General features: G+C 48.4%; 2 long non-coding RNA genes across 2 annotated transcripts in view; both read left to right on the plus strand.

Moving 5' to 3' along the window:
• LOC106728905 overlaps positions 1–9,413 on the plus strand; it is a 29,066-nt gene extending 19,653 nt beyond the window's left edge. The window contains exon 3 of the long non-coding RNA XR_001365189.2: positions 3,629–9,413. This is a non-coding gene — a long non-coding RNA (uncharacterized LOC106728905). The remainder of the gene's footprint in view (positions 1–3,628) is intronic.
• A 10,761-nt stretch (positions 9,414–20,174) lies between these two features.
• Positions 20,175–27,055, plus strand: LOC116659121. Its single transcript, XR_004314429.1, has 4 exons — positions 20,175–20,473; positions 23,078–23,164; positions 26,439–26,550; positions 26,925–27,055. It is a non-coding gene; the product is annotated as an uncharacterized LOC116659121 (long non-coding RNA).
• The last annotated feature ends 7 nt before the right edge of the window (positions 27,056–27,062 follow it).

Raw genomic sequence — 27,062 nt, forward strand, 5'->3', positions numbered from 1 at the left:
CATGAGACTTATAGCACAGTCCCCTCTGAAGAAATCCTCTCCAAACCTGCCTTCCCCAAACCTTTCAGACCCTGGTCAAGGCAAAAGGCACGAAACCCACTGGGATCCATCAATGTTAGAAATCTTCTCTGTGGTCTGGCACCTGCCACTGTTGGCTGTGTCTACTTATTTCAGGACTCAGTGAAAACGTCCATCTTAGTAGCATCCTGTTACTCTAGTAATATCCAACTTTGAGGATCACAGTTGTTGCCCCCTAAATATTCTCAGTTCTCCACCTTCTGAGCACATGATGGGTGGCACTTCCTGGTTGCCTTGTGATTGGCTGGAGCCATGTGATGAGTTCTGACCAATCGGCTGCAAGCACAAGTGATGATGTCACTGGCCAGGCTGGAGCATTTAATTGCGGGTGCAAGACCCTTCGCTCTCTTTCTCCGCCACAATGACTAGGAACATTCCAGAGAGTTGCTGCCTCATCAGCCTGAGTCCTGCCAGAAGGGTGACCCAAAAAGAGACCCCAGGTGACCCCAAATGGTCATGTAGCATGAACAAGAAAGAAACTATTAAGTCACTAAGATGTTGGGGTTGTTTGTTATTGTAGCATAACCTAGCATCTCACTTAGTATATTTGAATTCCATGGTTGCTGTAACAAGTCACCGCAGACTTAATGGCTTAATACTCACTGGGCTGAAACCAAGGTGTTAGCAGGACCCTGCTCCTTTGAGGGGCTGTAGGGCGAAGCTGTTTTCTGGCCTTTAACAGCTTCTAGAGCCGTGTCCTTTTCATTCCTTGGTTCACGGAGACTTCTTCTATCCTCAAAGCCCGCTGAAGAGCATCGTCAGCTCTCTCTCTGTCTGCTTCATTGTCACATGATCTTCTCTTCTGTTTTTGTAGTCTCATCTCCCTCTGCTTCCCTCTTATAAGGACACTTGTGATTGCATTTGGGGCCCACCCAGCTAATCCAGCATAATCTCCCCATTCCAAGAGGCTTAACTGAGTTCCATCCACAAAGCTTCTTTGGCCATAGCAGGTCACATTCCTAGGTCCCAGAGATCAGGAACCAGTATCTTTGGGTGGCTATCATTCAGCCTACAACAGTGGGTTCCCTAGAAGCCAGGATTCAGGTGAAAATTGTTTATTTGGGAAGTGACTCCGGGAAGGAGAGTGAGGAAATGGGGAAACCAAGAATGGGTATGTTACTGAGATTACTGCCATGGACAACTGAGGCTCAATCCTACTGGAGAATTCTGGGAAAGAGTGTGGAACTGTGCAGTAAAGGATTAACCTCAACCAAAGACAAGCCTTGGTGGGGAGGATATAGCTTAGTGGAAGAGTGCGTGCTTAGCACGCACAAGGTCCTGGGTTCAATCACCAGTCCCTTCAAAAAATAAATAAATAAGTAAACCTAATTATTTCCCCAACACCCCCCCCCCATCCACCAAAAAGACAAGTCTGGCCTTTGCCCTTAGCTCCCAGTAGGTGACCTCTAAGCCCTAGGAATGTCTTGCCTGATAAGAGTATCTTTGTTTATCTGGGGGCCTTGGTGATGCCAGATAGTTGATGCTAACACTGTGATTTATGTTCAGAGGCTTAAGCCACACTGGATAGTAACAGTGTTATCTATGGTGGGGGCCTTGGACCACCCAGTATCAGCTTGACCTCTGGAGGGGCTGGAGACTGAGTTCAGCCATATAGATGGTCAACCATGTTTATGTGACCAAGACCCACTAAAAACTCTGGGCACTGATGTTGGAGTGAGCTTCCTAGGTTGGCAGTATACCATGGGTGCTGTCCCACATCACACTGGGAGAAGTTAGCACTGTATGCTTGACTCCACTGGGAGGGAACAATGGAATGTTTGCTTCTGGTTTCAGGAGCAAAATTAACAGAACATGCACCTGTTGCCTTGGCTGATTTTAATCTGTTCTTTCCCTGTAATAAACCATAACCATGAGTACGAGAGCTCTCAGTGAGAATGATCAAAACTGAAGGAAGTCTTGGGAACCCCAAACTTGCTGTTGGTAGAAGTGAGGTTTGGGGGACCCCAATATTTGCAACTGGTAGAAGTGAGAGTGGTCTTGGGGACTCTTAAACTTTGCAACAATGCACCTCAGAGTTGTTCCACCCGAGATGTGATAGAGCTGGGGTATTTATGCTCCAACTCTCATCTGTCATTGGCTGAGAATTCTCCCAAGGGCATTAACTCCCACGTGACTTCTCGTGAGAAAAAGCCCTCAGACAGAGAGTGGCAGGCGCTGGCAGTGCTGGCACAGCAATGTCAGGGGGACATGAGCAGGACACCCGCGGTGTTTGTTCATCCAGCCTGTCCTGACTAATACTTTGATATTTATTGAGAATTTTGTAAGTGTTAGGCACTGTTCAAGCCCTTTATTTCCTTAGGGTCCTCAAGATACCCCATGGTCTATTAATAAGCCTATCCTTCTGATAAAGAAACTGAAGCACAGGGAGGTTAAGCCACTTAAATAAGGTACATCAATCAGCTTGAGCTACCATAACAAAATACCATAGACTGGGTGAGTTAAACAACAGAAATTTATTTCTCATAGTTCTGGGGACTAGAAGTCCAAGATAAAGTTGTCAGCTTCTTTGGGTTTTGGTAAGGGCTCTCTTTCTGGCTTGTAGATGACTACCTTCTTGCTGTGTCCTCACAAGTTGTAGAGAGAGAGCATTCTCCTGTCTCTTCTTAAAAGGACACTAATCCTGTTGGATCAGGGCTCCACCCTTATGACCTCATTTAACCATAATTATCTCCATAAAGACCTGGACTCCAAATACAGTCACATTGGTGATTGGGGCTTTAACATATGAATTTGGGGTTAACACATTCAGTCGATAGCCCAGGATCACAGAGCTGTTTAGTGCTAGAGTAGAGATTCAAACCCAAGCTACTACCCACTGCTCCTTACAGCCAATGGAGCTGCAGAAAGCCTGCAGAGGGGAAGGGAGAGTGGATGAGGGAGGGAAGGTGGGGATCATGGGAGTGGCCTGATCTATTCCCAGGAAGACTGAGACTGGGGAAACCTGAACTTCAACCTGCTTGGGACCAAGATCACCCCAAAATTTTGCAGCTTGAGTGGTTGCTTTAAACTCTAAATTGGACCCAGTCACTCTCTTGCTCAGAACCCACCATTGGCTTCTTATCACTCTTAGAAAAAAATGGGCCCCTCCCCACAGCCTATAAGACCCCGTTGCCTCCCTGCCCTCATCTCTTACCACTGTCCTTTTCCCTGACCTCACTCCAGCCCCCTTGGTGTTTCCCAAACATGCCAAATGAGTTTCAGCCTCAGGGCCTTTGCATATGCTTTCCCTCCCAACAGGAAAAATCTACCCCCTGGAATTTGCAGGGCTTGCTCTCTCTCTTCATTCAAGTTTCTGCTTGGGGCACAGAACATTTCCAAATTTTCCTTTTTCTTTTTGGTAAGCAATTATTTTTCATTATGATAAAATACACATAATGTAAAATTTTAGCACATTAAGTACATTCACAATGTCGTGCAACCATCCCTACTGTCTAGCTCCAGAACTTGTCATTCTCAATGGAAACCCCACATTCATTAAGTAGTGACTTCCCATCCACCTCTCCATTTTCTTTGTCTTTTGTATTAATAGGACAACTCCATTTTTAAGAGGGACCACACAGCCATCCAGGAAAAAGACTACATTTCCCAGCATTCCTTGAAACTGTGGCCATGTGACTGCATTCTGGCCAATGGCATGTGAGCAGCAGTGATGTGTGCATCTTCTGGGCAATGCCCTTGAGGGGGAAGGAACAGAGACTTCACCTGACCTTTCCCCTCCAGCTGGCTGGAAGGTGAATGTGAGGAATCATCTTGGCCCACGTTAGAGATGGAAGATCAGAAGACAGAGCCTTATTCCCCCCCCCCCCCAACAATGTAGCTAACCATTCCAGCCCTGGACCATTTACATCTGGATTACTAACTGAGTGCTAAATGAAGTTCTCTCTTTTGGGTGGGGAGGTAAATAGGTTTTACTTATTTTTTTTAGATGGAGGTACTGGGGATTGAACCCAGGACCTTGTGTATGCTAAGCACAAGCTCTACCACTGAGCTATATCCTCCCTGAAGTTATCTCTTTTTGAGCCACTGTAATGTTGGGTTTCTGTTCCAGCAGCCAAAATAATATTGGAACTAACACAAATTTGGTAACAGAACCTAAAATACATGGCATTTCCTTACTAAGTGGGCAGCTGGGGAGGACTTGGCTATGACAGGCTGGGAAGCTGACGGCTCTTGTTATGCAGGGATAAAACCTTTAGGAAGCCTGCTGATATAGACTGAATGTGTGAGTTCCCCCAAATTCGGATGATGAAACCAAATCCCCAATGTGACGGTATTAGGAGGTGGGACTTTTGGGAGGTGATGAAGTCATGAGGGTGGAGCCCTTGTGAATGGGATTAGTGCCCTTTTGAAAAAGACCCCAGAGAGCTCCTGGCCTCTTCCACCGTATAAAGATACAGGAAGAAGACAGCCATCTACGAAGCAGGCTCTCACCAGACACCAAATCTGCCAGCGCCTTGATCTTGGACTTCCAGCCTCCAGAACTGGGAGAAATAAATGTCTGTTGTTTATAAGCCACCCAGTCTGTGGTATTCTCAGCCCCAACAGACTGAGACACCTGCCATCTGTGATATCCTTGAAGACAGCCTGCAGCTCTAGGGAGAGGGGTTGGCTTTGTGGAAAACAGGTCATGCACCAGCTCTGGCTATTATGTGAGTCAGAAATAACCTTGGGTGTCCTTTAAGCTACAGCAATGTTTCCTTCACTCTCTATATCCATTCAGCTCCTGAGTTCAGAAGGCAAGAGTCTGGAAGGCAAGTTCAGACAGTGATCAAGACTGCATTTTCCAACAGCAAACGTTTGGACAGTGAGGGAACCGGCAGTGGTGGAGGGGGGCTTGATGTTACAGCAGCCTAACATTTACCTGAGCTAATACCCACAAAAGAAAACTGCTTCCTTCATTGACTATGGTAGGGGCTTCAATGAGGGAACACATGTAAAGCACCCAGCACGTGCCAGGCACATAGTAGGTGCTCAATAAATGTTCACTGTTACCCACCAACCACCACCACCGCCTCTGGTTAGGAAAGGAGATGTTCCTTCCCAAACTGCCTGGGGAAAAGCCTTTGGTATCTCTTTTGTTTCCAGACAAGATGCCTTGTCCCCAGATTGGCTTCCTCTGCAGCCACAGCTCCCATCTGGCGGACCCTCTCCCTACAGCTCACTCTCTCTTTCTGGTTCTGGTTATGGTGTTTCCTCCCTGTGCCCCTTCTTGCCTGGTTCCTTTCAACTTGCCCTTGTCCCTTCCTTGAACTCCCCGCTACTAATGCAGTGAGCATACGGCTAGCATCCAGCTGCCCTGACCAGGGCCAGTTTCTCACCAAACTTTTTATGAACCTCCCCTGACTACTAAGTGGTTAAAAATATCCACTCCGCCCAGGCAATTTTGCTAAGCTGGTGTCAGGGGGAGAAAGGGAGACGCGGGAGAGCTCACAAATGAAGCAAATTGCTGAAAATCGGATTTTTACTGTCTTATCTAGGAGCCACATGAGAGGAGAGGAGATTGCAATTTCTGCCGGAACTTTCTCACATCCCCATGTCTGGGGCAAGAAAGCGGTGGAGAGCAGGGGAGGGGTGAGTGAGAGAAGACGGGAAGAGAGAACAGACGGAAAGACGGGGGAGGGAGCAGGGGCGGGGGGGTGGAGAAAAAAATGAACAGGAGGAAAGGAAAATTAGGGGCAGCACTGAGAAAGGCATTGGTGGGGGGGTCCCCGGGAGGCTTGGGTGCTACAACCCCAGGCAGGGGCTGTACCTCTTTCAAAGCCCCTTCGCCCATGGCATCCAATTTTAATTGCCCAGCTCGCTCATGCAATAGTAGGAAGCACTCACCCATTTGACTGATGAGAAAAGGCTTAGAGGAAGGAAGACTTTGCTCCAGATCATAAAGCTAACTTATTAGTCACGGGAATGACCAAATAAGAGTCTAGAACAGCCGAGCGGTGGGGGAGATTTTTCTGTAAAGGATCTGAGAGTAAATATTTTCAGCTTTGCGGGCTATAGGATCTCTGTTGCAAGGCTCAACTCTGCCATTGTAGACTGACAGCAGCCATAGACTACCCGGGAAGGAATGGGCGTGTCTGTGTGCTAATAAAGCTTTATTTACAAAACCAAGCGGCCCACTGGATTTGGCCTGGGGGCCTTAGTTTGCAAACCTCTGGTCCAGAGCTGTACTGCCCAGTATGGTAGCCACAAGCCACATGTGGCTATTTATCCTTAAATTCATTTGAATGAAACAAAGTTAAACATCCAGTCCCTCAGTTGTACTAGCCAGGTATCAAGAGCTCAGTGGCTGCACGTGGCCATACATGGTGGCTACTCAGTTGGACAGCCCAGAAATGGACCATCTTCATCATCACAGAAAGTTCTATTGCACAAGGCTGCTCTGGAGCTTTTGTCTCTAGATCATGTGTTTAAGGAGTTAAAGAAATGATATTTGGGTCTGTGGAAAAGACTTTACACTTCCATTTATTCAGTCAACAAACAGTTGTCCACGCTGTCTGGATGCCAGATCCTGCTGTTGGTACTGGGGACACAGAGGAGTCTGAGAAAGGGTTATTCCTGGTTCATTTATTGCTTTATTGTCTCTCTGAGTTGTCCCTCTACCCATATAGCTGTATGGCTCCCTCCAATGCTTCATTCAGGTTTCTGCTCCCTTTCCACCTCCTCCAGGAAGCCTTCCCTAACCACATTAGCTAAAGAGATAGCTCTTCCTCATGCTCTTTATCCTGCCTGATTTCTCTTCACAGCTCTCCCTGATGCTATATGTCCACTTATTTGCTTATTTGTTCTCACCTCCTCCACCAAAATTGAAAGTCCATTAGGGCAGGGGTTTAATTCTGCTTTCCTTTCACAGGAGAGGTAGTTGTGACCCCCTGCTTTGGAACAGAGTGCCTGAGTTTGCATACTGCCCTCCCCTCTTACAGGCTGTGAGATGTTTAACAAGATGCTTGGGCTCTTGTCTGTCTCTGTTTCTTCACTTGTAAAATGGAGCTAATAATAGTGCGTTGAATGGTGGCCCCAAAAAGATATGTCCATGTCCTAATTCCTGGACCCTATGAATGTGACCGTATTTGGAAAAAGAATCTTTGTGGATGTGATTAAGTTAAGGATTTCGAGATGAGGTCATCTTGGATTGCCTGGGCCAGCTCCAAATCCAATGACAATTATTCTCATAAAAGAAGAGAAAGGGAGACAGGTAATAACATGATCTAACCCAGAAGTGACACGTGTTAGTTCTGTTCAAAATTCATTGGCCAGAAACCATGTAACCACTTAATTACAAGGGGGCCAGGAAATGTGATTCTTCCCAGAATGAGGAGGACTGGAAATATGTGGAAAATAGCAGTCATGACTTAACCACTGGTGGAGAGCCACAAACCCAATGTTTAGTGACTGGGTAGATAATAACCCTCTAAAGTAGACTGTAAAGGTAGGGATGGGGGAATGCTAAGACTTTCCTGTGCATTGGTCTGATGGCTGCTAAAGGCAGTGGACAGGTGACCCTAGACAAGAGCCAGGAACTGAGAGATGAGAGCAGGTGAAAGTCCACATGGCCAGGCTGGAGATCTTCCTTTCAGTAGCCTGATATTCCATTCCTCCCCAGAATCCCATAGTATTGGGTAGGCTCAGGCTAGGAAGACAGAAGCCACCCTAGGTATTTCTACAGGAAGGGATTTAATGCAGGGAAATCAGAGCCTGCAAACTCACTAGGAGGTCTGAGGGACGTCCCACCAGCAACCAAGAAGGCAGAGCATACAGGAACCATGAAGAATTCCTGTTGGCTATCTCAACTCCCAGTTCTCAACATCAAAGTGGGCAATTTGAAGGATGGTGCCCAGAAAGTGTCAGCCAAACTTTACAACCGTCATTTGCCAAGGCCTGATTCTCTGCTTTCCATGGACCAGAACAATGATGGCTTCTGTTTCTCTTCTGCCTGATAAATCTTGCATGAATGCCTCTTAATTGTAGATTCCACCCTATAGCCCTGCTGACAACAGAGTTTTGGACATGTAGTTCCTAGAGGTGCAGACTTGCTAGCAGATACTTCAGCACACCCAAAAGGGTGAAACGTGGAGATGGTAGCCAGAAGGACTCAGGGCAAGGAGAGGTTGGAAGTGATCTTGAGCCATGGTGGGACTTGGACCCCGCTCCAGATGTCCCAAATAGCCCCCTTATTCCATGAGGTTATCCCTTCCCAGATGTCTCTTAGATTGGGGCCTTCCCTACAAGGCAACAGACGTTAGGTGACAATGTTGAGCCCTGCTGATGAAGGGGATCTTTTAAAGTAAAGGATGGAGCAGTATTCAACAGTCAAAAGAAATGAGCTACAAGAAGACATGGAGGAACCTTAAATGCATGAGTGAAAGAAGCCAGTCCAAGAAGGCTATAGACCGTGATTTCAACTATAGGACATTCTGGAAAAGGCAAAACTATAGAGGCAGTCAAAAGAACCACTGTTGCCAGGAGTGCATAGGGGAGGAGATGGGAAGGAGGGATGAACAGGTGGAGCACAGGGGATTTTCAGGGCAGTGAAACTATTTCGTATGATGCTGTAATGATGATCCATGAAATCTTGCAGGTGTCAAAACCCATGAAACGTGCAACACCACATGAACTCTCCTGTCAACTGTGGATTTCAGTTAGTAATATGGATCAGTGTTGGTCCATCAATTGTAACAAATGTATCACACTAATGCAAGATGTTAATAATAGGAGAAATTGGGGAGGTAGGGAAATTGCGCTATCTGTACTCTGTTCTGTAAACATAAAACTGCTCTAAAAAATAAAATCTACTGATTAAAAAAAAAAAAGTAACTAGTGGCTGCTTGGGGCTGGATCCTGCTCCAATGTGCAGGTATTCTCTGATGAATAGAATGAGCTGATTGCTTGAGCTGCCATGGGTGTACCAGGCATTGAGCTTCCAGGCCCTACGGCTGGCAGCCATGAACTTCTCATTTTGGGCAAACTTGGGGACTAGCCTGGCCTGCTTCCCTTATCAACGTCGAGGATCTGTCTCCAATACCTGAATGCCCTTGGCAAGAACTACCTTGGTCTCTCCTAGATTAGTAAGCAAACTGGACCTTGGTTTCACCATCTATAAATGGGGATATAATATGTAGTAGTCAGGACAGCTTAGGTTATGCTACATAACAAATAAGCCCAGCTTGCTGAGCTAGAAAAGGCTGTGTTTCCAGGTTCCAGACATGCTGCTTGTCAGTAATCAAGAAAATGGAACTTTTTAAAAATTGAAGTATAATTGATTTATGATGTTGTGTTAGTTTTTGGTGTACAGCATAGTGATTTAGTTATTGTTACAAGCTATTGAATATAGTTCCCTGTGCTGTACAGTAGGACCTTGTTGTTCTATTTTGTATCTAGTAATTTGTATCTGCAAATCCCAAACTCCTAATTTATCCCTCCTCCCCTTTCCCCTTTGGTAACCATAAATTTGTTTTCTGTGACAGTGAGTCTGTTTCTGCTTTGTCAATAAGTTTATTTGTGTCATTTTTTTAGACTCCACAGGTAAGTGGTATCATATGATATTTGTCTTTCTCTGTCTGACTTACTTCACTTAGTATGATAATCTCTAGGTTCATTCATGTTGCTGCAAATGACATTCATTCTTATTTACGGCTAAGTAATATTCCAGGGTGTGTGTGTGTGTGTGTGTATCACATCTTCTTTACCCAATCATCTGTCAGTGGACATTTAGGTTGCTTCCATGTCTTGGCTGTTGTAAATAGTGCTGCTGCGAACATGGGGGTGTGTGTATCTTTTCACACTGGAGTTTTCTCTGGATGTATGCCCAGGAGTGGGATTGCTGGATCTCATGGTAAGTCTATTTTTAGTTTTTAAAGGAATCTCCAGACCATTTTCCATAGGGGCTGCACCAAATTACTTTCCCACCTACAGTGAAGGAGGGTTCCCTTTTCTCCACACCCTCTCCAGCATTTATCATTTGTGGACTTTTTAATGACCATTCTGGCTGGTGTGAGGAGACACCTCATTGTAGTTCTGATTTGCATTTCTCTGATAATTAGCAATATTGAGCATCTTTTCATGTGCCTATTGGCCATCTGTGTGTCTTCATTGGAGAAATGTCTGTTTAGGTCTTCTGCCCATTTTTTGATTGGGTTATTTGGGTTTTTTTGTTGTTGAGTTGTATGAGCTGTTTGTATATTCTGGAAGTTAAGCCCTTGTTAGTCGCATCATTTGCAAACAGAAAATGGGACTTTCAAAAGACAGTTATATGGCAGGTCCAAGTTTACGGCAGGTCAGCGTGACAGGGCAGATATTTCTGAGTCTCCCACTGTAGAAGCAGCAAACCCAGAGCTGCTGAAACTTTTGTAAACATGGCCACCTGCCCCCTGCCTGGCGCCAGAGAAGACAACCGGATTGTTCCCAACCCAGGCTCTCCCAGCATCCACTCTCCCTGTCCCAGAGCAAGCCCTATTCTGTCCTTCTCTCCTCCCTGCCCCACATTTCTTCAGAGCTGGAGGTTAATAAACTCATCACTGAGGAGCAGGGAACACATCTGCAGAGGTTTTAATTACAGCAGAAAATTGGCCCAATTGGTATTTAACGTAGAGTAAGTGTCAAGTTAACTGGTCAGGGCAGGAGTTGCTGAGGTTTGCGTGGAGGCGTCCTGGGCCCTGCCTGGCTAGTCTTCCCTGGGAACCAGCGAGGGCAGGTAAGGGGCATGGTTTTGGCTCTCTGGAGACAGCAGGGGGACCTCAGAGACCCTGGAAGATGAAAGGAAGCAGCCTGGGGTGAAGAGGTGAAAAGACATTTCTGGAACCTCAGCTCAGGGCTCCGCTGTCTGGCCTGGGGGTTTTCCTCCCTTGTCATATTTGACCTCTGGCTCTTAGAGGCAGCAGTGGAGGAGGGGTTGGGACTTCTACAAGGAGGGTGTCAGAGGAGCTGGGAAATGGGGTGGAGGTCTGCAAGGACTTGAGGGACTGGTCTCTCAGAAGGTCAAGGCTGCAATGAATAAATCAAACTTTCTAAGTGAGGATTGCGGGAGGAGAAAGTTTCCTGGTCCCCTCATTCAGCCTGTTGTGTCTCCCCCAGAGGACATGATAGAGAAAAACCTTCCAGGAAAGCCAGTGCTCAAGGGAAAAAGAAATGAGGGGGGAGGGTATAACTGAAATGGTAGAGCTCATGCTCAGCTTGTGTGAGGTCCTGGGTTCAATCCCCAGTACCTCCCCTAAAAAAATAAATAAGTATACCTAATTACCTCCCCACAAAAAAGTTTTAAAAAGAGAAAGAAATGAAAAGCCACAAACAAGAAGAGCCCCAGTCAGAGGAAACAGGATAGGAGAAACCCACCACACTCAGAATCCACTGCAGTTTATGAATTTTCCATACATTCCAGGCTCCCAGGTTGACTGTGTCTCACCCAGAGAAAGAGTTTAGAAATAAGAGCAGAGACTCTGGAATCAGACTGCCTAGATTCTAACTCTGACTCTGTCAGAGTCACTAGCTGGGTGCCTGAGGGCTGAGTACCTGTGTCTCAGTTTTCCCATCTGTAAAATGGGTGTGTAATTTCTACTGGTTAGTATGGACCAGGTTGGGCTGCAGAAACAAAGAAACCTAACATCTCAGTGGCTGAAAGTCACAAAGTTTAGTTCTCACTCATGCTTCACATCCCTTTAGGGTTACTGGGGGGAGGCTTTGCTCATCACAGTCACTAGTGAAGCATTCGCATCCTGGAATGTTCTGAATCATTGTTGGCTGTCACGCCAGAAGGAAGTAAGAGTTTGGAAATTTCGTGCACAATTAAATGCTCTAGTGTGGGAATGCCAGGAAGTGATGGAGGCAGGATTCAAACCCAGGCTGCTCTGTCTTCAGAGATTTTCAAAATGTCACCCAGTGGCCTCTCTGAGGCTGCCTCTGTGCCCCCCATGTGCTCCCCACCTGTCCCACCCCCCTCCCACAAGCACACTTCCCCCTTGACCCAGCCCACGGGAGCAGGCAGCCCTGCAGAGCTCCCGGTTTTCCCATCACCCAGCCAGAGAGCTCTTCAAAGGTGGGAACAGAGGCCTCCCAGGAACCCAGGGAGCTCTTCACCCCCTGCCAAGAATGATCAACGTCACAAGGGCCCCCAAAGCACTGGCAACTCCAGTGAAAGTCCAGGTGTCCTCCATGGACGCAGCCTAATTCCCCCAGCAGAGTCCAGCCAGGCCCCAGGCCAGGCGGCTTCCTCCCGCAGCTTTGGCTTCTTGCCAGCTCCCAAATCCTCATCCAGCTCCAGTGGGGTTGGTGGGAGGCCACGGCCGGCCTGGCCAGGAGGGGCCAGGGACCTGGGTTCCATAGCCACAATGGCAGATTCCCAAATAGGGGAGAGAAATGGGCAGTGGGGTCCTGGAGCTCTGACAGGCAGTGGGGAAGGAGTGCCAGCCTGGCCCTCACCCCCAGGGGGATGTCCCCGTGTACCCACCACACACTGCCCCTCCTCTGTTACCGGGGGGCCCGAGAAATCCCACGGAGCGCTCCGCTTCCCAGCCCTCATTCCTGTGAGTTAAACCCTGCCTGGGGCTCCCCGCCCAGAAAGGGCAGGAAAGGAGAGTTAAGGAGGATTTAGAGACCCGCCCGCCTGCTGAGAGATTAGATGAGATCAATATTCAGAGGGCTGCTCCAAGATCCCCTCAGAGGGGCTCCTTAAGACCCATGACCCTGAGAGGTAATTAACAGGCTTGCTGGGGTTGGGCCAGAGCCCCCCACCCCCCACCCCCGCCCTGTACCCAGCAGTCCCTCCAAAGCTGGGGCTGGAGTCCTGGCTCCCTCTTCCTCCTCCACACCAGCCCTGCAGGGTTAGAATCTGGGTTCTCTTCTGGCGACTCCCCCGGGAGTCTGGAGGGATCATTGAAATAGTCACTGTCATTTATTGAGTGCTTGCTGTGTGCCGCTAAGCTTTAGTTAGCTGCATAGCTCTCACCACAATTCTGGGAAGCAGGCTGCTCTCACCAGGTCTACTTCTCCGATGGAGAAACCCAGGCCCAGAAAAATAATGCCGCCTGTCTCAGGTCACATCATAAGTAAATGGGGAATCTGGATATAAAATAGATCAACAAGTTTCTTCTGTCTAGCACAGGGAACTATATTCAATATCTTGTAGTAACCTATCATGAAAAAGAATCTGATAACAAATCTATGTATATGTGTTACTGAAACATGATGCTGCACACCAGAAACTGACACATTTTAAACTGACTATACTACAATAAAATTTTTTTTCTTTAAAGACGAATCTGGGATTCAAATCCAGGCCTTTGGGGTCCAAAGCTTGGGCCCTCACCCTTCAGGACTACAGTTTCTTCTGCTCTCTCCCCACCCCGTGACCTGCCCCAACTCCTAGACAAAGTAACACCCATAACACCACCATATTGTCCCCCATCATTTTTCTGGCACCTTTAACCATCTGGAACTCAACTGAGCATCCCAATGCAAGGAAAAAGCATCTATACACTGAGGCACATTCCACAAAGTCTATGCATCAGCTGTGAGCTCCAGGAAGATGGGGATCCCATTCATATTGTCTGGAGAAGCATTATGTCTGGCATGTATATCTTGGTCAATATATCATGGTCAATATATCTTTGTGTAGTTGAATTGGACTGATGGGTGTGGGCCTTACTTATGGCCTATTTACCCATAGTTTAGACACAATAATAACTACCATAGTAATTGTTTCTGTTAAATGGGTACAGGGAGCTACTCAAGGTGGATAAACCAACAGTGACAAAGGCAAGAGATGGGAAGAAACCCTGCCTGCACCACTTACTAACTGTACCTTGATTCCTCCAGCAATAAAATGGGTTACTATGAGGGTTACAGAAAATTATGTCTGTCAAGAGTTTAACATGGTGCCTGTGCTCAGATAACTTAAGCATTGACTTGAATTTGCGAGGGGGCCAATGGAAAAACTAGAAAAACAGATACAAGTTCTCAGAAAAGCATGGCAGCCTACAAACAACCTTGTGAGGTTTTAGGACTATTGGAATGAGATCAGAACTTGTTTCTGCCACATAAAGGAGGGCTGACATCCCATTAGCTACAGAAAGCCTGAATAGGTATTTGAAAAACTACTGTTGATATACATAATAAGAGCTGACAGGGTATTTGTACCTTCCCAGCAATCCAATGAAGTGGGTACTATGATAACCCCATAAATAGATGCTGAAACTGAAGCTCACAGAGGTTAAGAAACTTGCCCGAGATCACATAGCATATAGTAGTCAGGCTGGGACTTAAGCCCAGTTCTGCCTGACCCAAAGTCCTGCCCTGAGAAAGACTAGAAGGATAAACACTTAAAAATCAACAGGGATTTCCTTAAGGCTGGAAATGTGGGCAAACTTTACTGTCTTTGGGTACATACTGAGTGTATTTCCTGCTCTGTATCCTCAGTGGAAAGCCACCAGCCCGTTTCACATCTGAGCTGAAAGCTTGGATAGTTCAAGGGTCCAGAATTTCTGGGATCCTGGAGAATGCTCTCATCTTTGAGGGAACTTGAGCCTCAGTTACCTAATCCATGAAATGGGTATGATAATGGCTCTCCTACAAAGCCATTGTGAAGGTTACATACATTATTACACATGAAAGTGATTGGCACAGGACCAGGAACATAAAAACAATAATAGATTTATCGAGTGACAGTTTCATGCTAGAAGTTGTTTTAAGCGCTTTTCATGTGTTAATCCATTTAAGTCCTCACAGTAATGCTATAAAGTAGAATTATTGTCTTGACTTCATAAAAGAGGAAAAAGAAAGGTTAGGGAATGAGCTGAATCCACACAGTGAGGCTGCTGGACCCTTGACCTTTCTTTCCTTCTGACTCCAAATGCAATGCCCTTTCTACCTACACCCACCATCTCCCTTAGGAAAAAAAAAAAAAAAAAACAGATGAACAAACAGGACGTCAAAGTTGGGGAAAAAAATGATATATCTTGAGGGGGTTTTCTAGGACCTACGAGGGCTGGTAAAACCCAGGGATCAGATGTACCCCTTCCCTCTCCATTTTTAACCACTGTCTGGGTTCCACTCAGACCCTTGTCTCCAAACTAGAGGAGTTTTGTGGCAAAACAGGTGGGGGAAGCATCTTCAAGATCAGAGGGAAGGGGTACTCCTCTCTTGGCTCCCATTACACTTAAAAAAAATCTTTATCTTCCAGATTTTATTGAGATATAATTGACATACAGCACTGTATACTCTTGGGGGCCGGTGATAATTAGCTTTTCTTTCTTTCTTCATTTTAATGGAGGAACTGGGGATTGAATCCAGGACCCTGTGCTTGTGAGGCATGCGCTCTACCACTGAGCTATACCCTCCCTGTCCCATTTCACTTTTAAGGGGGAAAAGCTCCCCATGCAAGGACAAGGAGGCTGAGCAGTGGGTTCCTGGGGCCTCACAGCCCCGCTACCATGGCAACCAGACTCACTAACAGTTTCTGGTACAGGAGTTGCCTGGACCCACAGCTTGGGCTGGGAGAGAATGAGGAAGTAGAAGAAAGGAGACCTCAAGAGCTTCCCTTTGCCCTCAGACTGGACCACCTAGGGCCATTGGAGACTAGAGGCTCAAGTCACCGCAGGGACATGGGGGTGGGGCACGCCCACCCTTGGACTTCCCTCCTGAATCTGAGGCAGCTGCTTAAATTTTCCAACTTTTGTCCACACTGGAAGACTGCTGTGAAATGTCTGAGGAGGGAAGTGTCAGGATTGACCCAGCATCTGAGTCACATACTGCTCTAGGGGATGTTTTCTTTTCTCTGTTTTTCCCTTTTATTATTTTTCCTTCGAATGAGGTATAATTTGCATATGGTAAAGGGCTCAGATTTTAAGTTTCAGCTCAATGAATTTTTGCATGTTATATACCTGTGTACCCACCACCCAGATCAAGAGAGGTCCATCCCACCAGAAAGTTCCCTCGTGTTCTCTCCTAGAAGTCAGTATTCCCCAATCTGACTCTGTCATCACAGATTAGTTTTGTCTGTCCTTGAATTTCATATAAATGGAACCATCCAGTGTGTCCTTTTCTGTGTCTGGTGTCTTTCATGTTACATTAAACCTGTGGGACTCATCCTTGCTGTTGCAAGTTTTATTAGCCTGTTCTTTTTCTTTGTTGTGTAGTATTCCACTGTAGGGATGAATCACAATTTGTTTACATACTCTGCTGTGGATGGAGATTTGAATTGTTTTCAGTGATTGGTTACTGTGATTAAAGCTGCTATGAACATTCTTGCATGTGACTTTTGGGGAACACAAATTCATGTTCTCTGTTGGGTAAATAAATACCCAGGATTGGAACTGCTGGGTCACGAGGCAGGTCTATGTGTAGTTTTACGAAATATTGCCAGTTTTCCAAAGTGGTTGTACCATTTTACGTTCCCACCAGCAGTACATACAAGTTCCAGTTGCTCTTGGCAACACCTGGTATCAGCATCCTTTCACTTTAGCCATTCTGGTGGGTGTGTCTGATAGTTTATTGTGGTTTTATTTGCATTTCTCTGATGACTGATGACACTGAGCTTTTTTTTTTTCATGTGCTTATTGGTCATTTTGATAACTGTCCAAGGCTTCTATCATTTTATAAATTTGGCTGTCTTTTTCTTATTGACTTGTAAGTGCTCTTTATATGTTCTGGATGTGACTCCTTTGTCAGATATACCTGTCAGATATATTGCAAACATTTTCCTTCTGAGGGAATATGTCCTACTGCAAATTATCTCCCCAGGTTTTGGACTGGAATGGCCACAGAGCATGCAGCCAGATTATCCTTTTTAGGTTCCAACCTCACGAAGAAGCAAGGTGCCCTGGTTTATTGAATACCTGTGATATGCCAAGGACTTTACATCAGACATACCCTTACATAGTCACAACACTCAATTATTGAGTCCACTTACTCAACACATATTTGCAAATAGATACCAGATATTGTGGGACACACTGAGAACAAGAATCAGGGTCTAAAAAGAGACTGTCTTCCTAGTGGGGAGTGGTGAGGCAGGCAGCAAACATGACACAAAAACAAGGCAATATCAGGGGGTGAGCGTATAGCTCAGCGGTAGAGCACATGCTTAGTATGCACAATGTTAAACTAAATAATAAATAAATAAACCTAATTACCTCCCCCCACAAAAACCAAAACAAAGAAAACAAGGCAATACAGAAGGTGGGAAGTGTTGGAAAGGTGGTGGATGGAAAGTGACCAGGGGTGGTGGGGAAGAGCCCATGGAAGTGACATGGAGCAGGGGCTTGATGAAGGGAGGTAGAACCAGGCATGTGAGATCTAGGGGGAAGGGTGTTCCCAGAGGAGGGAACAGCTAGTGGAAAGGCTCAGTGGCTCTGGAGTGGAGTAAGCAATGGGGAGAGGGGTCCAGAAGAGGCTGAGTGAGGGATCTGGATTGAATCTAAGAGCCATAGGAATGGATGGATCGCAGCATCCTGAATACTCAGCCCTGAGAGGGGTGAAGGCAGAAGGAAGGAGTTCAAGGCAGAGGCAACCTAACCACAGTAATCCAGGTGAGCCATGACGGGGGCAGGACTAGGGTAGAGGCCACAGAAGCGTGTGAATTCAGGTTCTTTTTGCAGATGGTTGTTATCATCCTAAACGTAGAGGAAACAGAATCTCAGAGGGGTTAAGTGACTTGTCCAAGGTCACATAGTTCTGAAACGGGAGAAAAGGCAAGAAAATCCAAGTCTGACTGTTCAGTTGTATGCAAGAGATCCTGTTGTGGGTGGCATGACCTCAGGAAACCTAGAGATGTGGGGATCCAGAGTGGTGGTAGAGTATTAGGGGGAGGGGGCCTGAGACCCAGAAAAATCCACCGTTCCCTTTGTTGGTCCCTACTGGCCCTTGGACTGCACGGCAGACAAGTGGCAAGCTGCACATTGAACTGAGATCCAGCGGGGAGATGCATCAGAGGTGTCCCAAACTAGCCAGGACCCGGTATACCCAGCGTGGCCCATGCGGAGAGATGACGGGGACCATGGGTCCTCACTGTAGCCTGGAAGCCCTGGCTGGTCTTTGCGTGGGGAGGGGGTGGGGGGTTCCGGCGTTGCGGCTGCCAGCCCCATTAGCACCACCGTCATTATCCCAGGTTTATGTGTATAATTCTCCCCTCCCCAGTCGCTCCAGCATCTCCCCTGGCTGCAAACTCAACTCCCCCGGAAACAGCCGCGGAGTCGCCTGCCACCGGGCCATTAGCACGCAGGGAAGGTGGGGGGGAGGGAGCAGTCAGCAGGGGGGGACCGGGAGAGGACGAGAGAGGAGAAGGGAGGCGGAAACTGGAAAGGATGGGAGTGAGGTGGCAAGATGGAAGAGAAGAGGGGAAGAAAACCGGGCTGGGAGGAAGGCGGAGTCACGGCGGATTTAAGGGTGGGGAAGACACGTGTCCCAGATGGCTTGGCCACAGAGAGCGGGCCCCAGGGGCAGCCGAGGGTCTTCTGAGCCCTTTCTGGCCAATGTCAAGGCCGATGCTCGGTGCTCACAGTCCAGGAGTTGCTAGAAAAGCTCAAGCCCGAAACCTCTTCTGGGAACCCCGAGGCTGGCTGCCGCGCTCACGGCGTCCCCCTGCGGAGCGAGTCCACCTGCGGGGGCTGCCCCTCGGAGCTCGGGGATCTGGGGGTGGGAGGGTCCTGGCGGCCGGGCTCTCGGCCTCGAACGACGACTACCGCCACCCCTGGGGTGGCCCCCCTCTCTCCTCCAAGTCCTGCCCCGCCCTCGAGCCCTGGAGTGGGGGGGCCGCGAGGCCCCTCTGTTCCGAGGGAAATCAATGCCGCGTTAATGTAAGACCTCCAGGCGGGGGTGGGGGGACGCTTCATAAAAGATGCATTGTTTCGCCTGCACGCTCGCCGCTCCCTCCCCTGCATCCTGCAAGATGGCGGCGGCCCCAGCGGAGGGCGCGGAGCCGAGCCCGCCGGCCCGGGGAGGGGGTGGGAGGGGGGAAGTGCGGCCCTCTCTCCTGCTGGGGAAAGTGGGATGAGAGGCTGGGATGAAGGAAGGAAGGGAAGGGAGAGAGGGAGGGAGGGAGGGAAGAGGGGGTTGGGAGGCTGGGAGAATGATGGGGAGGCGGGAACCCGTCAGAGGGAGGGGGGGGGCTGGCGGGGGTTGAGGGGGGCGGCGATGGCTGGGAACCCGGAGGAGGGAAGAGAAAGGCAGCCCAAGGAGGCGGCACTGAGAGAGGCAGGAGCGCAGGCCAGGGGTGGGGGTGGGTGGAAGGGAGGCAGGGGAGAGGTGAGGAGGTGGGAGGGCAGGGAGCCAGGAAGGGAGGCAGGCTGGAGTGGGAGGGGCGAGGGAAGGAGAGAGACAGGGAAAATCGGAGTAAAAGGCAGTGAGGGGAGCCCGGACTGGAGGGAAGGGGCAACTCCGCCCCCAGCTTGCCGCTGGGCTCCACCCCGCCCTCCAGCCGGTTCCCCTCGCTGGCTCCTTCCTGGTTCTTGGGCACCAACCCCGGTGAAGATGAGCAAAGGAACGAGCCCCCACCCCACTCCCAGCCCCGCCCCACATGGAGGTGGCTGCGCCGCATTGGCCTGGCACCCTACCCTCCTTCCCATCCTGGCACCAGGAGTGCCAAACTGAGAGGAAACACCTCTGCATCCAAACCTCCTCCACCCGTCCATGCCCGGGGGCTGGCAAGGGACAGTACCCCCCGTGTCTCCCAACTCAAGGTCTCCAGGGATGACCCCAAGGAGCTCCGCCTTCCTTAGCAGGGACTGATGTATGGGTCCATCAGCATCCGTCCTACCTTCAGGAGAGGCATGCCAAGGTTCCAGAAAGGGGAAACTGAGGCAGAAGCGAGCCAAGAACTCAGTATGGTCTCCTTACCCTCCAAGGGTCCTGCCCTTGGTCCCCATACCACCCTCAGTGCCACCTCCCCCTAGCCAACTCCCCCATCCTCCCTGACAACCACGATGAGAGTTGCAAGCCCCCCCTCCCCACTCCAACCTTCCTGCTTCTCCATAGGGGAGCTCCTGAACGCCTGAAAATATCTTTAAATTAGGAAAAAGAGCTAAGCCGCCAGGGTCCTTTGGTCTATTAAAGGAGGAGCAGAGGCCACTGGTGCCCCCACTCCCCCTTTACTCTGGTTTTACATTTGAAGCCCAGACAGCGGATCCGGCTGGAACAATGACGGGTCTGCCCAGCCGGCCCCAGCTGCTTCCTTTTCAGTGTCCCTGTGCCCCCTGCCAGGTGTGCCAAAATTAGGATGGCTCCCTTCTCAGGTCCTTTTCATCCCCCACCCCAGGGGCTCCTGGGGCTTCCAAGGTGCTAATGAAGCTCCTGTCGCTGCCTTTTCTTTAAGCAGAGCCAGCCTAGGGGGACCCGACCATGCCAGAACGTGCCTGGAGATTTGTCCTCGATGAACTGCCCCCGATGGATTCAGGTTCCGTGCTCAGTGGGGGTCCTCATGCAGGACCCTCCCTTCCCCACTCCCTGCTTCTCCTGCCCCTCTGGGTCCTGGTGACGCACACCTCCTCCAAGCAGCCCTCCCAGCCTGCTGTTGGCCCCCAACTGTTTCCCTTGGGGTTTGCCAGTGGGGTCAGTCTACCTGGGTTCAGATCCAGGCCTCCCCTCTTTCTGACTGTGTGCCCCTGGGCAGCTCAGTTAACCACTCAGAGCCTCAGTTTCCCCACCTGTCAAATGAGGATCATTATGAAAACCTATGACATGAGGCTTTTATGATGCCGAAAGGAGGTCATATGTGCAAAGTGGGTACAAGAATCCCTAGGCCTGTTGCTGCAGCCACATCAGCCCCTCACTAAGCCCCAAACACACCCAGCATGCTCCCACCTCTGGGCTTCTCACCCCTGGCTCCTTCTAGATATCCTCACAGCTCGCTCCTCCCTTTATTCACATCTCTGCTAGTCTGCCACCTCTTCAGAAGCCCCTTCCCTGGCCACTTAGTGATCACCACATTGTTTACTGTCACCTATTTTATTGCCACCTGACATTTTATTACTTACCTGAGCTTAGGCCTGGAATGCAAAGGTCTAGCTTCAAATCATGGTTTCACAGTTATTGGCTGTGTGATCTTGGACATGTTACTTAACTTCTCTGAGCCTCAGTTCCCTCATCTATAAAATGGGGACAGTAATAAAACCTACCTCACAGCTGTTGGGATGAATAAGCGACTTAGTAAATGGAAAGCCTTCCGAACAGTGCCTGGCCCACACTAGGTGTTATCCCTAGAACCAATATTGTTTCTATTATTTCTGGGTACCCTCTCCCCTTCCCTCCAATCCCCAGCCCCAACTAGAATGTAGGCCCTCCTGAGGGTTAAAACTTCAGGGCCCAGTATTCCTTTTAGTCACAGCCGTATTCTCACGGTCCAAATGGCCTGGTAGACAATAGATGTTCAATAATTATTTGTTAAAGGGATGGATAAATGAGGTCCTGTCTGAGCCTCAGTTTCCTCATCTGTAAAATGAGATGATAATAGCATGTACTTCAGAGATGCCGATGATTTCATGAAATAAGTACTAGTGTTACTATTTTTAGCAATAATTCACAATGAGCCTACTCCATACTGCCTAGTACCTAGAGGATGCTCAATGTACTTGACCTAGATGTAGAGACAGGGATAATTGTGGGAGACACATTTTATTGCCTCCAACATTCTCTCTTGCTTGCTTCTTTTGCTAATAGAGCACTCGCTCGTTGAATGGAGATGTGTCCTTGCTTCTAGTGGTGGCTGAGTGACAGACTTTTGGTCAATGAGATCCACACAGAAGTTGGCTGGGGGATTCAGGGAAGGGTGAGCATGTTATTTGAGACTTGGTTGCTTTATCTATAAAATGGGGATTAAAACCAGTAACCAGCTGGGGTGAGGAGCACACCACTGGTCTCGAGGGGTATCTAGGTGACCATGGGGACCTGGGTGGTGCTGGCCTTGATGCCGTCTGACCACTGGCTTGCAGCAGCACCAGGCACCAAACTCCAGATTGTTTAGGAAAAAGCAACCTTTTGGTCTAAGCCTCTGCAGCTCAGGTTATTCTGATACTTGCAGCCCACTGCATTCCCAAATGATGATACTGAATTTTTCTGCATCTCCAAAAATGCTCAGCCTAGGGTAGCTGTTCATTAATTTTTTTTTAAGTTAACAAAATGCGGAGTGAGGCTCAGGCACTGCAACATTAAAAAATGGGAAAGTGGATGCATTTAACTGGGCCCCCGTGCAGCCCAGGGAGAGGTGGCTACAGACTGTGTATCAGGGAGGGAGAGTGTTACATGGTGAATTGTGTCCCCCAAAAGAGATATGTTGACTTCCTCACCACCCCCCAGTACCTCAGGATGTGATCTCTGGAGAGAGCCTTCCATGTTGCAGATGTGTTTGGTTAAGATGACATACTGCAGAAGGGTGGAACCTTAATCCCATATGTCTGAGCTATAAATTTATTATAAGAAAAGAGACACAGGTACACGACAGGAGAATGCCATGTGGTGATGGAGATGGACTGGAGTGATGTGTCTACAAGCCAAGGACACCAAGGATGGCTGACAACCACCAGAAGCTGAAAGAGGCAGGGAAGGATCCTCCCCTCGAGCCTTCAGAGGGAGCATGTTTCCACCCATGCCTTGATTTCAGACTTCTGGCCTCCAGAGCTGTGAGACAATACACTTCTGTGGTTTGAAGCACCCCCCCACACACACCCCCGCACCCTCCATTTGTAGTACTTTGTGATGGCTGGCCCTAGGAAACTAATGCAGGAGGCTCACTCTGGTTTTCAGCTCTGTGACCTGGAGCAAATCATTTGTCCACTCGGGGCATTTGTTATATTTATCACCCTCTGCAGGCCCAGGACACAAAGAGGGACAACAAGGGTCCTTGGTCCACAGATACAGCATCACTCCACGTGCCTGGAAGCCCTTCCAGACTTCCAGAATCTCCCTAGGCAGAACTAACACATCCCAGGTGCCCTCAGCACAGGTTTAGGTGGCTGCTGTCATTGCTGCAGATTTAAGGTTATCGATGTCCTTGTCTCCCCAGCAAGGCGGGAAGATCCCTGAAGGCAGAGAATGGCCTTTTCATCAATGCAGCCCAGCATGACAGAACCCTCTTCTGGACAAAACCAAGGTATGCAAACCTGCTTAGGTCTCAGGCACTCAGAAATGCCCCATCTGGTGGAAAGCAAGAGCATTCACTTGTGGGACACTTGAGCCGAATCTCAATGAAGACTTCACTGAAACTGCCTGGGTTCAAATTTCAGTTTTGCTTCGGACTGGCTGAGTCACCTGTAGGTAAGTGGCTTTGTTGCTCTGTGCCTCAGTTTCTCTGACTGTAAAATGGGGAACAGCCCTACCTTAGAGTGCTATTTCAAAGATTAAGTCTTTAATCCATTTTGAGTTCGTTTTTGCCAGTAGTGTATGTTTCATTCTTTTGCATATGAATACCCAATTTTCCCAGCACCATTTATTGAAGAGATTGTCTTTTCTCCCTCGCATCTTTTCAGCTCCCTTGTCAAATATGAGTTGATCCTACCTGCATGGGCTTATTTCTGGGCTCTCGATTCTGTTCCATCGGTCTATGTGTCTTTTTTTTTTTTTAAATACCAGTAACATACTGCTTTGATTACTATAGCTTTGTAATATAGTTTGAAATCAAATAGGGTGATGCCTCCAGCTTTGTTCTTTCTCAGGATTTCTCCAGCTCATTTAAAGAATTAAGTTAAATCATGCCTGTCAGATACTCAGAAGTCAGAGGCACAGGAAGAATTTCTTAGTGAGTGTTGGTGCCACGCACAGGTGGGCAGCACTGGCTGAATGTGTGCATGGAGGAAGATGTAAGGCCAGCAGGCTGCCCCCAGGGGCCAGAAGGGTCACACTAGTGGCCTAAGAACTATCCTTTTATATCATTCCCTTCCTTATGCAGGTGCAGGAAGGCAAAAGGGCTGACTGACCTACGGGTTATGAGAGACCCAGTCTAGCCTGACTTGACACCTGACTTCACTCCATCATTACTGGTGCGCCAGGATCTGACTTATGATTTAAAAGCCCTCTCTGGCTGTGGAGAATCAGCTGGATGGAGACTGGTGGGGAAGAGGGATCCTTGCTTGAATGAAAGGCAAAGACAAGGATAGCTTGGCATGAGCTGGTGGCAGTGCAGATGGAGAAAGGTCTGTGGATTCAAGATAGATGTTGGAGTTGGCAGGGTTTGCTAAAGGACTGGACATAAGAGGTGAGAGAAAGGGGGAGTCTAGATGGATCAGGTAGATATGGTCTCTGTTTATGTGCCTTCTATGTCCCTGTGGCATTCAGCATTTCTAGTTACTTATCACCATGTAACAAATTACTCCAAAACCCAGTGGCTTAAAACAACATGCAACTTATTATTTCAGGAATAATAATCCAAATGTGGCTTAACTGGGTGCCTCTGGCTCAGAGTCTCCCACAGAGCTGCAACCAAGATGGTGGCTGGTGTGTGACTGCATCACTCCAGTCTTTGCCTCCTTCTTCACGTGGCCTTTTCCCGTATGTCTTTGTGTCTGTCTCCCTTCCTCTTCTCTTCCAAGGATGCTTGTCAGTGGATTTAGAGCTCATCCTAACCCAGGATGATCTCATCTCAATATTCTTAATTTAATGATACCTGCAATGACCCTCTTTCCAAATAAGGTCACATCTGCAGGTACTGACAGAAGGAATTTGGACATATCTTTTGGGGGGCCACCATTCAACCCATTACAGGGAGGAAAGGAACAGGGCTGGGGGTGGGGAGGGATGAGGGGGTGACCTAGACAATCCACATGACCTCTCAGAGCTGCTTTTTCCAAATCAGCAAAACAAGGACTGTCACTGGCCTTGAGACTAAGAGGTTGAATAAACATGGAATAGTCACGGCCACGTCTCAATACAAGAGAAACCCTCTCTGCCCAGAAACAGGGCAAATGCCCCCAGGTCTGTGGCCACTGACCCAGGCCCGAGATACATGCCATTCCTTGGCACCCACCTGGCCCTCACCTACACTGGACCTCATGACTTTTCTCCTGGGTCTGAGCCTGCACCACATTCTTTGAAACCTCAAGATGTTGGCCTAGAAAGTTCCCCAACCTGGATGACATTTCCTCCTGCCAGTTTCAGCTTGAGGGTCTCTTCCTTGGTGGGTGGGGCCTTAGTTATGCCAAGATTCCATTATCCATTCTATCACCCCATACACTCTCCCAAACGGTTTCCATAATTGTAATTACCTAGTCTTGCACGATTAAAATTTTTTTTTCACTTCAGAGTTACTTATTTTAGTTGAAGTATAGTCAGTTTACAATGTTGCGTCAATTTCTGGTGTACAGTGTACGGTTTAAGTCATACATACACATACAGATATTCCTTTTCATATTCTTTTCATTATAGGTTACTATAAGATATTGAATATTGTTCTCTGTGCTGTGCAGTATGAACTTATTTATCTATTCTATATATAATAGTTAGTATCTACAGATCTCAAACTGCCAATTTATCCCTTCCCACCCCCTGTGCCCTCAGTAACCATAAGTTTGTTTTCTATGTCTGTGAGTCTATTTCTGTTTTGAAAATAAGTTCATTTGCACAATTATTTTCAGATGTCAATCTCCCCCCTTCTAGAATGTGGGCCTGGGAGACCACTGTGTCGCCTGCACCTAGCTCAGGTGTAACACACACACACACACACAGAAGGTGCTCAGTAAATATGCCCAAGTTTCTGAAGGAATGCCTTTGTCCAGGGGGATATGCTGGTCACCACCCAACCAGACAGGTGACTTGGTGTCTCAGTGGATGTTCTGGAGTCTTCTCTGAGGTGATGGGAACATGGGGCGTGCACACATGCGCACACACTCAGAATGAGCCCCTAGTCCCCAATTTCTTGACGGATTCCTCCCCCCACCCGGGGCAGAAAATGAACCATTATTAAAACAGCACGGTGATCGCTGGGGGAACCCATTTGCAGCGATTTATATCGTGTCACCGCGGCTGCCGACAGGAAATGGGAGGAGAAGCGTGGGGTTTAAGCACTGGGTGAAGAATCGCGTTCCATCAGAGGAAGAACAGATGGGTGGTTTTTTTTTCTCTCCTCTCCACTCCTGCTCAGGCTCCGAGTCAGGAATCCACATCAGCCCTGGGTTTGTTCTCCATGTGATGCGGGTGACTCTGGGAGGAGGCCCTGTCAGGCTGCTGGGCCCCGGGAGCAGAGAGGGGCTTGGGACCCACCCAGGATCCCCTGTCCCTCTGCCCACTTCTTGCTCTGTCACCTGGGTGATTGGGCCGCCGGATCTGAGCCCCTTCCCCCAACCACTTCTTTTAAGCTTTACGTTTTCTTATCACCACCTGGATTTTCCCTCTTCCTTTATTTCCTCCCTCATCCATTGCCCCTTTCCTTGAAGGCAGTATCACATCCTGTGCCTTCATCGCCAGAACGGAACACACAGCAGTTGCTCAAATATCTGCAGACGTGGGCTAACCCGCTATTACTCGGCGCACCGTGTCCTGACATTGGTATTTATGACCCCGCCCTCCCCACCAAGCTGTGAGCACACGCAAAGCAGGGGGCTGTTTCATTTGTTTCACTCATTTATGGATCCACGGTCCTTCTACCCCCTAAAGAAAGCCTGATTCACAGCCAGCTTTGGGGTGGGGGGAGACACGAACGTGACTGAGTCATTTGGCTGTTTAAAAGCCATCAGTGACTTCTCTCCTTCAAAGTTGAAACCTGTTAGCGTGGCTCCAATGGCCCTTCCCAGTGTGGACCCAAAACACCTGTTCAGTTTCATCCCAACACTCCACACCTGCCTGGGCCCCAGGCGCTTTCCAGTCAAACCTGCTGGTTGATCATTGGTCCTCATCTCACTCACAATGCTTTCTTTGTGCAGCCTCCTCTCTGAAGCAAGCAGTTTCGGCACTTGGATGCCCTGACCCCTCCGTGTCCACCTCTGGAGCCTGAGGGTGTGACACCCAGAGCCCAATCCAGCCCACAGAGGTGATTTGTTTGGCCCATGCAGCGTTTTAAA

The sequence above is a fragment of the Camelus ferus genome, chromosome 22 (assembly GCF_009834535.1).
Source record: "Camelus ferus isolate YT-003-E chromosome 22, BCGSAC_Cfer_1.0, whole genome shotgun sequence".
In the NCBI taxonomy this organism is placed as follows: domain Eukaryota; kingdom Metazoa; phylum Chordata; class Mammalia; order Artiodactyla; family Camelidae; genus Camelus; species Camelus ferus.